The sequence below is a fragment of the Amblyomma americanum genome, chromosome 5 (assembly GCF_052857255.1).
Source record: "Amblyomma americanum isolate KBUSLIRL-KWMA chromosome 5, ASM5285725v1, whole genome shotgun sequence".
Taxonomy (NCBI): Eukaryota; Metazoa; Arthropoda; class Arachnida; order Ixodida; family Ixodidae; genus Amblyomma; species Amblyomma americanum.
Genome location: NC_135501.1, coordinates 172,995,392 through 173,009,032, shown reverse-complemented (window position 1 = coordinate 173,009,032; position 13,641 = coordinate 172,995,392). Strand labels below are relative to the sequence as shown.

Here is a 13,641-nt window from a genome sequence, read left to right as displayed (position 1 = left end):
TATCAAAAACTCCGCAGTATGCGCGCTCTGGCGGCGTCAGCGCGTGCAGCTTCGGTGAAGACTGGTTACCCCGCATTTGTTTCGAAACTTCCCGAATCCCTCGGGCTTTTATTTTTCTCCTGATGAGGCCTAGTGTCAGTCAATTTCTAATACCTTTCATGTTACTCCTTACTAGGCGCACTTATGTCCTCCTGTTTCCAACCCTAATCGGGAGCTGTACCATGTGGTATGGAGTTATCCAGAATAATGTGCAATAAAACTTGGTGTATAAAGTGGAATAGTGGTAACACATGGCGAAAATATTTATGTTCATGGACATGAGTCCCGTCCCAGGTCACAGCGCTAGTAAAACAGCTATATGAAGCACTAACCTCATACAAGCGTTTTCGGAAAACGTCATACAATTTAAATGATATTGTATGACCTCTGGATAACAATTTTGATTTTGTAAAAAAGCATAACATTTGTATGACATATGAGTGATAATTGTATGTTTAGTTGACATTTCTGTATTAGCTTATGGCAGCATACAAGTTTTCCTTAGGTAGAGGTCTGTTTTACTGGGGGAGGCATTGAAATGCCAGAATATCCGCAGCAGCTCCCATCCACCAGGTCAGCGGGCGAGATCTTTATATTTTTGTACAAATGAGTAGCGTTATCTTGATGTCCAAAGTGCAATCAGAGTTGTTAGCAAAGCTCACCTGATGGTGGTTTGCGAGGCGCCCCAGATGGCCCAGATGGTCCAGACGGCCCACCTCCACCTCCACCTCCTCCGCCTGACGCCTCCTCAGTCGCATCTTCGCTTGGGCCTGCGTACGAAGAAAGAACTCAGTGAAACGGTTTCGCTGGATACCAAGAAATGCCGAATTTCATTTCGTCAGCATACCCTCGACTACGACATCACGACACCGCAATCAGTCACGTCATTGCAGGAAAAATCTCGGGGCATATGCGACAATTTTCTATTTTCTTGACAAAATTGTTTTGGCCGCGACAAAACTTTAGGGTGGCACCTAGGGCAAACATGACTGACTCGATGCGTGCGAAGCACCACTGTGGGTGCAGCTTACGATGATTTCAATGAGGTTCAGTTTTTGTAGATACACAGAGGAGGGTATGGCGCATGGTGACCTTCCTTTTTCCCCTTTCGTTTCGTGCTCTTGCGCATTTTCACATAGCCGCGGTCCGGCCATTGCTTCAACTGCGAAAGCACTACTGCAAGGAATCAAACCCAACAAGGAATCTTGTGACGTCCCTGACCACGGCGGCGCAGAAATAAAATAAATATTGCCTTGACTGGGCTTCCAACACGAGACGGCGTGAACAGATCAGCTTCACTGGCCACTGCACAAGGGCACTAAGCGACCACCGCAGCCGATCACGCCTCGTGTTAAACTGCAACATACTCTCGCGCTGTGCATCGCACATCCTTGTCTTCATCAACTTCCATCTGCGGGGCGAAAGAATCAGATTCAATTTAACCTCGATCAGACGTCTACCCGAGTCTAATATCGCCCCCAGACGTGCCCATCAGCTAGCAAAGCAATACTATCAGCCAACCGAGCAAAAACATGCCTTCGCACTTCCACTCCGTTTAACTACGTTGAACCCCCACCACTTTTCCGCGGCGTATCTTAGTAGCAGCCATCGTAGCCTTTGTATTTGACCATCGTATCGGTGTTTAGTACTTTATTGTTGACTGCTGTTACCTCTCCTGAAAACCATCGCTGTACACATTTGAAGGCATCTGCGTTTAGTGGTCCAAGTTAGAAGGTTCGGGAGGTTGTCAACTCAAAATGCCCTCACATCATACGGGGATAAGGAAAAGTTTAAGTCACCAAAGCTGTATTTGAGAAGGAAACTACGGCGCACTCACCAGCAGCTCCGAAGACAGAGTATCCAACACCGATAACCAGCAGCAACAGGAAACATAGACCGACGAGAACTATGGCGCTCGAGCTTCCTTTCTTGTCACTGGAAAGAGATTTCTTGTGGTTTGTATTTTGGCCCGTTAACCCAGCGCTTTGCCATTGTCATCTTCGGCGGCTTTTCTACGAAACCCGAAGAGTTCTTGCGAGTTGCAAGGACTTGCTGCGAGGTTCGAACAGGACGAAACATTTCTGATGGCACAGGAAGATCGGAGCTGGTATTCTAATACTTAACTATTACAATTCTGTTTTGCGTGTGTCTCCTTCTTCCAGACTCCCTTGCAGGCGCGGTGCCCACCGAGACAGTGATGAAGGAAAAAAAAACATTGCAGATATGCACAGCGAATGGTGGGTGCAGGCGATGCAGAACTGACCGCTCCTGTATTGCCCACAAAAGCTCCTACATTATAACGTCTATCTTCTTCTTGGCCTGCTACATCTATTCCTCCGCCATTTCTTCATTCTTCCGAGCTCAGCTGGGTAACATGGATAACCAACCCTTCTGACATGTATGCAGCGTGCCCGAAATATGGGCAAATATACAATGCAGGATTAGAAAGGCATCGCTACTCTTTGCTTGTTGTCCACTTAATTTTTGAGCGACACAGAAGTGTTTCCGCCAAATTTTGATGCATAAGTTTGTGAAGATCTGGTGTTCAATCCTGAGAATGTATTTTTGCGTTAAGAAAGTTGCCGGAGACGGAATTGATATGTATTCTGTATATTATTATTTCCAGCTCTTGAGTCAGCGCGGCTGCACGACAGCAGTGCTATCTTCTTCGGCGACTGCTGCGAATAACGCGACATTACCGCACAGTAAACCAACCAGCATGCGTGGCTTTGGCTACAGCAACTACTGCCAAGAGCACGTTGCGTCGAAGATAGCAGACAACGGCTGCCGAGTAGCAGCTAGAGGACTAATTCTCAATTCCGTACAGTTAACACATGGTGCGTTTTAATAATGTTCGCGTCAAACTGCTAGAAAACAGTTGGCTTGTTTCCCACATATTGCGATCGCACAGTGGCGCAGTGCGGAGTCATTGCGTACGTCGTATTTGAAGGCTCAGAGGACAGTGTATGACCAAAACACTGTCGTAACGACAAAAAAAAACGTTAGGGAAAAATTACTACTTTTTCAGAAATGCACGTAGTCATTTGTAATAAGGAAAGTGAGATGAACTGATTGTATAACAGAAATATGAAACTTTGGAAGTACGTATATCATTCCATTTCGATACTTGCCCTCCGCCTCCTTCGGCTGCCGTAGTAAAACAAATATTTCCAAAAAGAATATATCAGGCAATGGAAACGTTGCAAAATATCAGCGCTAAAGTTGAACTCACAAATTTGGCAGTGGGGTTGATATAAAATGTATCTGAGGTGCTTAGAGAAACTTTAAGTGCATTCAAAGAGCCGTCATGTAAAGCCTATCAATAAGCATTGCAAAGTTCCGATTGAAAAGTTCCTGATGATTATTCCAGTTATTCCACGATGCAGCAGTTATCCCACAGCAATGATCACCATCAGCATCAGCAGCCTCACCACCAGCATCCGCAACAGTACTTAGTAATTACAATCTATAAACGGGTTCCGTAAATCCTACGTCCGGTTTTAGCACCAAAAATATTGTGCTGTGGTGAATGAACAGGAGCTTATCCGATATTCCCGGGGCAATTCGATCGGTCTCGCTTGCTCTGCTAGTACTAGGCACGGATTTAATGTGGCGCTATTTGTTTTTCTCCATGCAGGGATTATGAGTTCAACTTGCGCACAAGCTACAAAATATTTATAATGGTTCAACTGCTTGGACTCTTGCTACTTACTCGACATCTGGCTGCTCTCTGAAAAACAAAGCCCAGATTTGTGGCAAGTGTTAGGACAGCAGTACGAAAACTCAATTCCTTCTGGTGCATTTGAGCACACGGAAGACTGCTGCCTTATTCAATAATGCTCGATGCGCGTAAGGTCAGAACGCCTTGCACAGGTTGCGTACTAGTCTTTGGCAAGCTCAGTGCAGAGCAGGTACCAGATGTCCTGGGTAGTGCTTTGTAGGCCATCATCATAGCGACGCGCGATTAGATGAGAATAATTTGTGGGTAAGTTTTCTGTTCGATGCGCGTAAGGTCAGAACGCCTTGCACAGGTTGCGTACTAGTCTTTGGCCCGCTCAGTGCATAGCAGATACCAGATGTCCTGGGTAGTGCTTTGTAGGCCATCATCATAGCGACGCGCGATTCGATGAGAATAATTTGTGGGTAAGTTTTTGTTTTAGAAGCGAAAGCTTCACTACGCTAGGTTTTCAAGAGGGCAGCGTCAGTGCAGTTTATCCTTGAACTTCCCTGATTGGTTGAAAGAGGTCATGTGGCCTACTGACGTCATAACAATCTGTCCACCGTAACAGGTTGCAACTGCCCCATCGGACTGCGAGCAACCTCCCAATTGTGCAAGGTGTAAATTGATGATTGGCCAAGAGGCCAGGTGACCTTTTAACTTTATCCGCTGCTTCAGCCATGTAATCTCGAAGCGTCCCGTCTAACCAGCGACGCAGAGTAGGAGGTTTCTTCAACTTCGGCACTGGACGCGGAGATGGTTTCATGTGAGACGGAGCGCCGGAAGACTGACTTTGTGGTCAGACATGCATTTCATCGACGCTTTACAGGCAATCCGTTCAGCAGTGTGTGTGTGGCGTTTGGTAACGTAGCCATGCAAAGGAAGCGTCCGCTTCTCACCAGGGTAACCAATGCTTCATCATGATCATCATCATCATCAGCCTTACTACAGCCACTGCAGGGCAAAGGCCTCTGTCATGTCTCTCCAATTAACCCTGTTCTTTGCCAGCTGCATCCACCCTTTGCCTGCAAACTTCTTAATCTCATCCGCCCACCTAACCTTCTGCCGCCCCCTGCTACGCTTACTTTCTCTTGGAATCCACTCCGTTACCCTTAAGGACCAGCGGTTGTCTTGCCTTCGCATTACATGCCCTACCCAAGCCCATTTCTTTCCCTTGATTTCGCCTAGGATGTCATTTACCCGCGTTTGTTCCCTCACCTACTCTGCCCGCTTCCGGTCTCTTAACGTTACACCTATCATTTTTCTTTCCATGGCTCGCTGCGTTGTCCTTAACTTAAACTGAAAACCTTCTATGATCAAACCAATTAACCAATGCTTAAACCACAGCAAATTTTTCTGACTAACCTTAAAATCGCGATATCTGTTAGCCATGACGTCTGAGGTGCGAGCGAAAGTCCGAAGACCTCGGTGGACAGGTCTTGTTTGAAGCTGACGATGAAAAAAGGGACACTTTATGTGTACGTTTTCTGAACTGCAGCCTGGGGTTATATTCATGGCTGTTCAGTAACGTCTCGTCGCATGCCAGAAAGAAGCGGAGCTCTGGAAGCACAAAAAACGCTTGCGAAATCTAATTCGAGCGTTGTCTACCGCAGAAAACGCGTTATCTACGCCATTCTGAGGGTTTTGTGAGCCCGATTTGCACGAACTTAAAACCCCAAACTGGGATGGAGCTGAGAGAATTCTGCTGAACAGTGTATTTTACGAATCACTGCTTTTCCAGCTGATTAGAATGCTCTGCTTGGCTGTTATTCTGTGTACCATCGCGTGTCAGTTGTGCACCGAAGGATGTTAGGTACCATAGCGCAACGATCTTCCTCGGAAATGTCCGCAACACAGGGATCGGCCATATAGATTAAGCATGGGAGCTGCTTTAGCATTTCGACTCTCTTCATGCAGACACAAGCTCAAACGGGCGACAACCTGCCTTGTAACTACTTGAGCCTCGGCAAGCTAGGGCACGGTGCAGAGCAGTAGCACGCCATTTATACGACATAGGTGCAGAGGGTGGCAGTACTTACCAATCGATGACATGGCGGCTAGAAAACAAAGATCGGTCTCTCATTAATGATAAATTAATTAATTTGAAACAAAAGTCGATATTCTAAAACCACGTTTCATTAGCTGGCACATTAGGAGCATCTGCCTCTACTAGTATGGCTATAGTACTGATCGCAGCCATAGCCGTATGTTGGTGTCTTAAGTACAGGGAACAAACGTTACGACATTACATTTAATGATATCTTGCTCGCTTCACAGAACATTCAATGATGTTGAGAGCTCTGAAGCACCAAAGCAGCTGTCTTAAATAGGTAAGCCCAACCAGGACCATAAAAGAAAAGGCAAGAACATTGCGAAAGTAACGGGTCCTGTACTGCGATCCTCCACGCTGAAAAAGCCACACTAATTCACAACTCTATAGCGTCGATAGAAGCGCCTGCTTTGTAAGAGCAGTAATAGATGGTTAATGGCGAGAGCCTTGATGAGGCCCCTGACCGCCGCTGGGGGGCACTGTTATCGCTGTCTGTACCGCCAACGTTTGGCAAACAGGGATCCCGCAATCTTCAGTGACGCCACCGCTGCTGTTAAAGGCAGCTTAAGACATAAAGGTGTCTGCTCGAAAGACCCAGAATATTTGGGATTTCTACGTCCGGGATGTCCACAGGAGAGCCCTATAGTAGCCTAACGTACGGACGACATTGTACACCATCAGTACTCGTAGTGGTACTGTGACATCGCTTGTATTATTTTTCATGCCTCTAGAGGCAACGTCTGCGCCGTATTCAGTCTACGATTGGGTGCGTTTAAAGTGAGTGGAAGACCCTCGGTGAATCATCCAACACTATCAGCTAGGCAGTGGCGCCTTAGCTCTTGTAGCATTGCTGTGTCGTTTTTATTGGGTGTCCGAGTGGCTGAAGCGGCCAGAAGGGAGGGGTAGTTTTTTTGGCCCGTGTTTTTAATTCCGCGAATTTTTGGCTCTGACAACTCTTCAGCACTGCTCAGAAATGGAGTGCAATACTTACTTCCTTCAACAGTCGATTCATCACCTGAAAAGTAAGCGATGGCCATCAGCAATGTTGATTTTGCGAGGCGCGCACATAGTTGTGAGCTTCAAATATGAGTATAGAACTTATGTATTGTGCTGGAACCACAGAACTAAGGCAATGATACCGGTGCTTACCCATGGTTAGGCGAGTCTAGGTGTTCTGATAGTCAATAGTCGTCAGCGAAGATGTCACTTATCGATGCGAAGTCTGGCGCCTCTGGAGTGCTTTCCAAACACGCCCCTTTGCGTTAAACCTAGAACCATGAAAAGCAGCAACACAATAGCGCACATCACGAGCTTGACGTCCCGCTGACGCGGTACAAACCTGCAATAACAGCACTACTAATTCATATGCACACCGCATCTCTATGCTTCGTGGGCTATGAGTAACGGCGGAGCCGGAGTGCTTTTGGGTCCTGCTGGAGGCAATAACACGCAGGTAAACACTTCCACGTGGATCTTTAACACATTTTTTCATAATATCCTGGCGGAAACCTCGGTGGCAGTTATCGTAACGACAACCTTCACTCCCAGTAGCAGACCCCAGTTGTTTTGCTTTGGCTTCGGTGCATGGCTTTTAACGTCCCAAACTGTCTCAGGCTACGAAGGACGTCGTAGTTGACGCCTCAGGATAATTTCGACCACGTGGAGTTTTTCAACGTGCTCTGACATCGCGCAGTATACGGGCCTGGAGCATTTCGCCTCCATCGAAATGTGACCAGCGCTGCTGAAATCGAACCCGAATCTTCCGAGTCAACAGCCAAGCACCACAACTACAGAGCCCCCATGGCAGCCCAGCTTGCTTTGGGGTATTTGAGGCCTGTTCATTGCGCGCAATTTGACGCCTAATTAGCATATTAGTATTTGCTATTTTCAGTTATTATCAGATCTGTACACATCCCATACACACGTTACTAAGTCATACACACCACGACGCGTTTACTATGCGCCCCTTTAACACGCCTGAAACCGCAGTGGTGGCTTAGTCGTTTGAGCATCCGCCTCGCATGCGGAAGGTGCGGGGTCCGATCCCCAGTGCCGCTGGGTACCCACCGGTGGTACAATGGGTACAAGCTTTCCCCTGGTCTGATGCTCGGCTAGTAAGGGGTGAAATGCTTGGAAAACGGGTCTTTGACCCCACCTTCACTAATCGAAAAATACCTTGTGCCATGGCGCGCTTTGGCCATAGTCGTCATTGCGCCTCAAAAATCCATCATCATCATTTAAGACGCCTGAACCGATGAACTTTCGTGGCCTATGCGCTGAATTCCCGCCTGGCTTACGGAGGGTCTGGGGTCGAAGGCTAATTCCGAGTGCTTCCTTTTCTGTATTCTGATTTCAGTAATTCTCGGATTTCTTCCGACTGACGCCGGACGATGGGCGAAGCCGGATTTTTATAACGAGCTCCTTACGCTCTCATGTAAAAGTCTCAGCCCGGCTGCGCTGGTGGTATGCAGAGGAAACGCGAAGAGCACACCCTTATGCACACAGCGAGTAAGCCGCACACGGCGACCAGTAACGAGTTCGCCTCAACACAGAGTGCTAAATGAAGCGGCGATCGCTGACGTTTGCTGCCAGTTCTTAAGAGTCGATGTACTGGTGAAGCTCACGTCAGCCACGTTCAGCAGGAACACGGCACAAAATTTAACTGTGGTTTAACTACTGCTAAACCTGGTTAGAGAGCGAAAGCTGTGGTGTATTGGGCAAATAGACGCGGCTTGGCTTCTGTAACACTGAGCGCGTTCCGCCCTTTGGACAGGCTGCGCGCCCACCCTGCCACACATGGCAGGTGGCAGTTAAATTAATGGTGCATCGCGAGAAGTTGGTCGCCCAGTGAACGCTGCAGCCTACTCTACTACCGTCTACCGGCAAATCGAAAGGTCAAAGTTCAAGTGGCGCGACATCATGGTGGACCACTGTATGGTAAGGCCTATAGCCACACTGACCTTTGGCTCACTTGAAGGGCGGTAACGCACGGAGAAATCAGCTTTACCTAGCGGGTGAAGGACAGCATGGGTGTAGGACAGGATGGGTGAAGGACAGGACGAGTAAACGAGCGGCCATGGGCTCGCAAGCGGAGCAAGGGATCGCTGCGTTCCCGGCTGAAGCAGTGGGCTGAGGCCGAATGCAAGGCGGGTGCTAGCCCCTGGGAGTGGGCACGTGAGGTCGGAGCGGGCCGTGAACAAGGCAAGGCCCTTGAAAAACGGCTGAAAACTTCTTAGTGCTCCCTATCCACATTACCACGAAAGAGCAATAGCCATGAAATTCAATGTATGTCGACTGCATCAAAGCGAGACGATCTTTGCCGAAATGGGAGCAGCGAACAAGCGCGCTGTGGCTGAGGCTCGATGCTCATGCCGCACCGGCGCCAGCGGATATCATTGGACCGCGAAATAACAAATCATTTGAACTTGGTAACAGCGATGTTGGCGACTTCAATAAGACGAAACAACTGCACATTAAAATGAGTTAGCAGCGTGTGCCCTTACTAGCGTCCAAGTTCGTCGGAAGTTCAGCACTAACCGAGAATTAAAAAGCTCGATAAAGCTCGAAGAGACGATAGCAGCCCAATATTATAAACTTCACGAACTTTACTTCGTGACACTTGTCGGTAGCCTTCAGGTTACGGGACAGACCTTGTCGCTGGACAGCGTTCGGGCCGCAGGTCTCGCTCGTTGGACTCCGGTAGATTCCTGCGAGGAGAGAACGGAGGGGCGTGACGTGTAGGGCCTCTTCAAAGGGTAGGTCGAGAGTTTACGGCACTTCGAACGCAGACAGGGCCCGTGCAAGTACCAGCGGGCAGACGGGAGGACTCCGTGGGCAGGGAGCAGACGCAGCGGGTAGGTTGGTTGGCCTCAAAGATGGCACATACCCACTACGGGGCGGTGATCAAGACACAGGGGGTGAATTGCTGGAAACAGGAGCTTCTATAAGCGAAAAGGAGTAGTAATATGGTATAGGCAGACAGATTGGATGCAGCGGGACCTCCAATGACGATGATGATGTCCTCAGGCTTAATGGCACATACCCACGGCGGGCGATTCACCAGGGTGAATTGCTGATACAAACGCACTCATGGACGAGGAGTGGAATAACTGGATAATTTTGTGACCTAGACACGAATTTGGATTAAAAATGGAGGTAAAAAAACGGAAATGAAAAAGCTGTTAATTCACATTCCAACATAGGAATTTACCTGATGCAATTATATATTCTTAATATAATCGCACACTAGTTAAAAAACATATCCCTTAGCGCTTGCCCCGAAGGAGATGAGAATAGGAATAGATAGAGGAAGCCCCCATTCGAGCGAGGGGGATCTCCAAGTAAGTTCTACGGAGAGAAGCGAACCGCCGACAAAAGAAGAAAAAGTGATTTATTGACAAAATTTCGCCAAAAGATTCACAGAGGTTGGTCATAGATAACCCTGATCGTCATAAATAGAGATTTAGTCGCGGTATTCTGGAGCGCAGGAGGGTCATGGACACCTCAAATTGCCCTGAACTGCACATCCGCACACTCCAAGGAAATGCCAGATGCGGAAAATCCGCTACAGCAAGGACAGGCTCATGGCTCAAGTAGTGGAGGCGCTGGAACCGTTGGAAGAGCGCTACAGTCTAGTAGACAGTATTAGGGACGAACGGGGCAATAGGTCCACCAAGGGCGGAATGTGCTAAAAAATCAGCCTTCTCATTAAAGCAATGCCACAGTGCCTAGGTACCCAGTGAAAGCGTACTTTTGTTATATGTGGTGGAATAAAAAATCGAAGGGAATGGTTCATAGGAGTATCGCTCGATTTTTCGAGGGTTGTCAAGACGGAAAGGCTGTCTAAAAGTATAGTAACCTGACAGACACTGCAGGGAATCCTTATTAAGGCCAACTCAATGGCCAGAAACTAGGCGACAGAAATAGGGGTATAGTCAGGGGTCCGAAATGCATAATTCCAATTAAGTGTCTTTGAGTAAATGCCAATGGCTGCCTTTTCATTTTGCTGGGAGGCGTCTGTAAAAACGGCAATATGGTTAAGAAAATTATCCAGATACTCCTCAATAAGCCCAATTAATACGTTGGCAGGCAGATTCTTAGCATTTACTGGGAGGGCGTCGTCATAGGAGACTACAGTAACAGCGCGGCGGTGGTTAACTGGTGCTAGCGAATTTATTGATAAAGAAATATTTCACAGCACGGATTTAGTCAACACAACCTGAGGAAGTTTATACCTAGGCCACAAAATACAAAAAATACAGATGGGTTCATTGTAAATATGGGGTTAGCCAATACAGGAACAGGCTCCAAAGACCTTGAAAACGTCCATACAGTAAGACGCTACAACAGATGATGATTACGGATTTTTATCGCGCTAAGGCATCTATGGCAAAGAGCGCCATTGCACAAGGTATTTCTGACTTCTCAAAGGTGGGGTCAGACACATTTCTCAAGCATTTTACCCCAAAAGCTTAAGCCGCAAATTTAGATCAGATATCCGCGCCTCCAAGTACAGCACAGCATTAGCGACTGATTTAGGCAGACCTAATAAAAGGCGTAGACCACGTCGCTCCATAATAAACAGGGGTTCACGCTTGTACCTTGAGCACCCAGAAAGAGAACAGAGCCGAATTCAAGTATTGGCCGTACATAGGTCTTATAAAGAAAGAGTAGTGTCCCGACGCATACCATTTTTTTGTTGTTGCTGGTCCTCACCAACCGGCCAAGTGCACGCTCAGCTTTAAGCACAATGCTTCTAAGTTGGGGCCGCCATTCTAATTGCGGGTCATATACCCAAGTATTTGATAGAACGAACTTGCGGGATTAGGATAGAGTGTTACGACAAAGAAATGTAAAAGGGGATGACTGTGGGAAAACATGGACGGCCCACTTGTTGACATTTAAAGTTAACTTCAGACTGTCCAGCCAAACTTCTAGAACATTTAAATACTCTTGTAACAATTGATACAGGATATGAATATATTTGGCCGAATCGAAAAAAGCAATATCATTCGCATACACATAACCTTTGACGACCGGGTGAATAGGGATATCACGCATTAGTATATTAAAGAACCACGGCGAAAGAATGGAGCCTTGTGGGACACCTCTAGACTGGGCGTGTGTGTTAGAAATTAACCTACCCTTAGTGCAAAAGAATGATCTATTCCTTAAGAACTGCCTTATCCACGCGAAGAGGTACCAAGGAGGTTCTACGCCAGCTAGCTTTTGAAGCAGAATGCTGTGTTCAACGCTATGATACACCTTTGCAATATCCCAAGCAACCTGAGCTGATACCCTTTTTTTGTTTCATAGCAACCCTAATAGGGCTATCTAATTCTATGTGCCCGGTCAAAATAGAACACCCACGGCGGAAACGATTCTGAGCCTCGCTGAAGCCTTGAAGAGAGAGAACATGATTGGTGAGGCGGCTGAAGACTTCCCATTCGACAAGCTTAACTAATTTTGAAGTGAGAGCAATCGGCCTGATATTGTCGAGATCAAAATCCTTCCTCTTGTCTTTGAGCAATAAAATTATTTTCCCTGTTTTTCAATTTTGTGGAGTCCACGCTTTTTCCGAAGACGAACTGATAATCGGCAAGAGGTCCGAGACAAAGTCTTGAATTATTATTTTCAGCCTGCCAACTGTTACTCCGTCAACTCCAGAGATACAATTTGCTACAGACGCTAAATCAGATAGAGAGACCTCAGTGAAGTCTGCACCCAAATATAAGGATGCAGAATATCAGCATCTTCTGCATCCTTGGAGTAGCAAAGACTGGCGCTCACGCAGACTAGAGGTCTCTTTCACGCGTTTGCGTTGCCGGGTTCCCCTTCTAAATTTCTACCTTCACAGATCTGGACTGGCAGCTTCCCCACTGTGCCCTTTTTGTGCCGAACCTGAGACAATAGATCACTTCCTGCTGTTCTGCCGCCGCTTTTCTCATTTGAGGAAGCGTCTTTTGCAAATTCCATTTCATCAACTGGGCTTGCCTGTGTCTTCCGCGGTTGTTCTTTCCATTGGCGCTTCTTTGCTTGGACGAAGCGACAGGAGTGTGCGCTCTGCTGTGCAAAATTTTCTTCAAGAAACGCAGCGACTCCCATTCTAATTTTTTTTCCCCGATCTCAGTCAGTAAGACATTGCAACATTACAGGCATTGTGTACTATTATGCACATTAAGCAATTGTCCCGTCTTCGATCTCCAAGTTAACTGAATCGCTTTCCTTCCCTCTTCCAATCTATCAGACTACATACTATTACCACTGCTTTTCCCGTCAAAAATTTCCTGTATCCAGTAATTAACCGCCTGTGTCTTGGCCACTCCCCCGTAGTGGGTATGTGCCAGCAACGTTTGAGGCCTTCCTTCCTTCCTTCCAAATGAAATATGGTAGAAGGAAAGGCAGCGCGAGCATGAAAACTCGCAGCAAGGCCTTGAGCTATGGACTCCAGTTGGTCTCCTTCTTACGGGGGGACAACTGTGGACTGAACGATATGAGAAGAGGTCAGCACGTTAGCACGTTCCATGCATCTATGGAGGGACTTACGGTTGACTGGGTGAGACAATTATGTGTTCAGATTTGCACTGTAATTATCCTTAGCCTTAGATATCGTTCTTTTGAAAGATGCTGCAAAGAATTTGTAATTTATCAAGTTTTTGGGGCACTAGTTATGCGCTAAGCTCTTCCATGCGGCTTTCCTCTGACGATAGGCTTTTTCGCAGTCTTAATTCCACTAGCTCGAAGAAGTCTTATTTCTAACGGCTGACTGAACTGTAAACAGAAGTTACTACTTGAGGACCCCGGTCAGATTTATTCGAGGGAACAACAGACGACT

General features: G+C 47.1%; 1 long non-coding RNA gene across 1 annotated transcript; it reads right to left on the bottom strand.

The window, feature by feature from the left end:
- Window positions 1-3,107: 3,107 nt before the first annotated feature.
- Window positions 3,108-9,516, bottom strand: LOC144135307 (uncharacterized). The gene is made up of 6 exons (XR_013315443.1): window positions 9,458-9,516; window positions 6,957-7,075; window positions 6,799-6,822; window positions 5,797-5,814; window positions 3,752-3,769; window positions 3,108-3,186 (listed from the first exon to the last, which is right to left on the bottom strand). It is a non-coding gene; the product is annotated as an uncharacterized LOC144135307 (long non-coding RNA).
- Window positions 9,517-13,641: the final 4,125 nt, after the last annotated feature.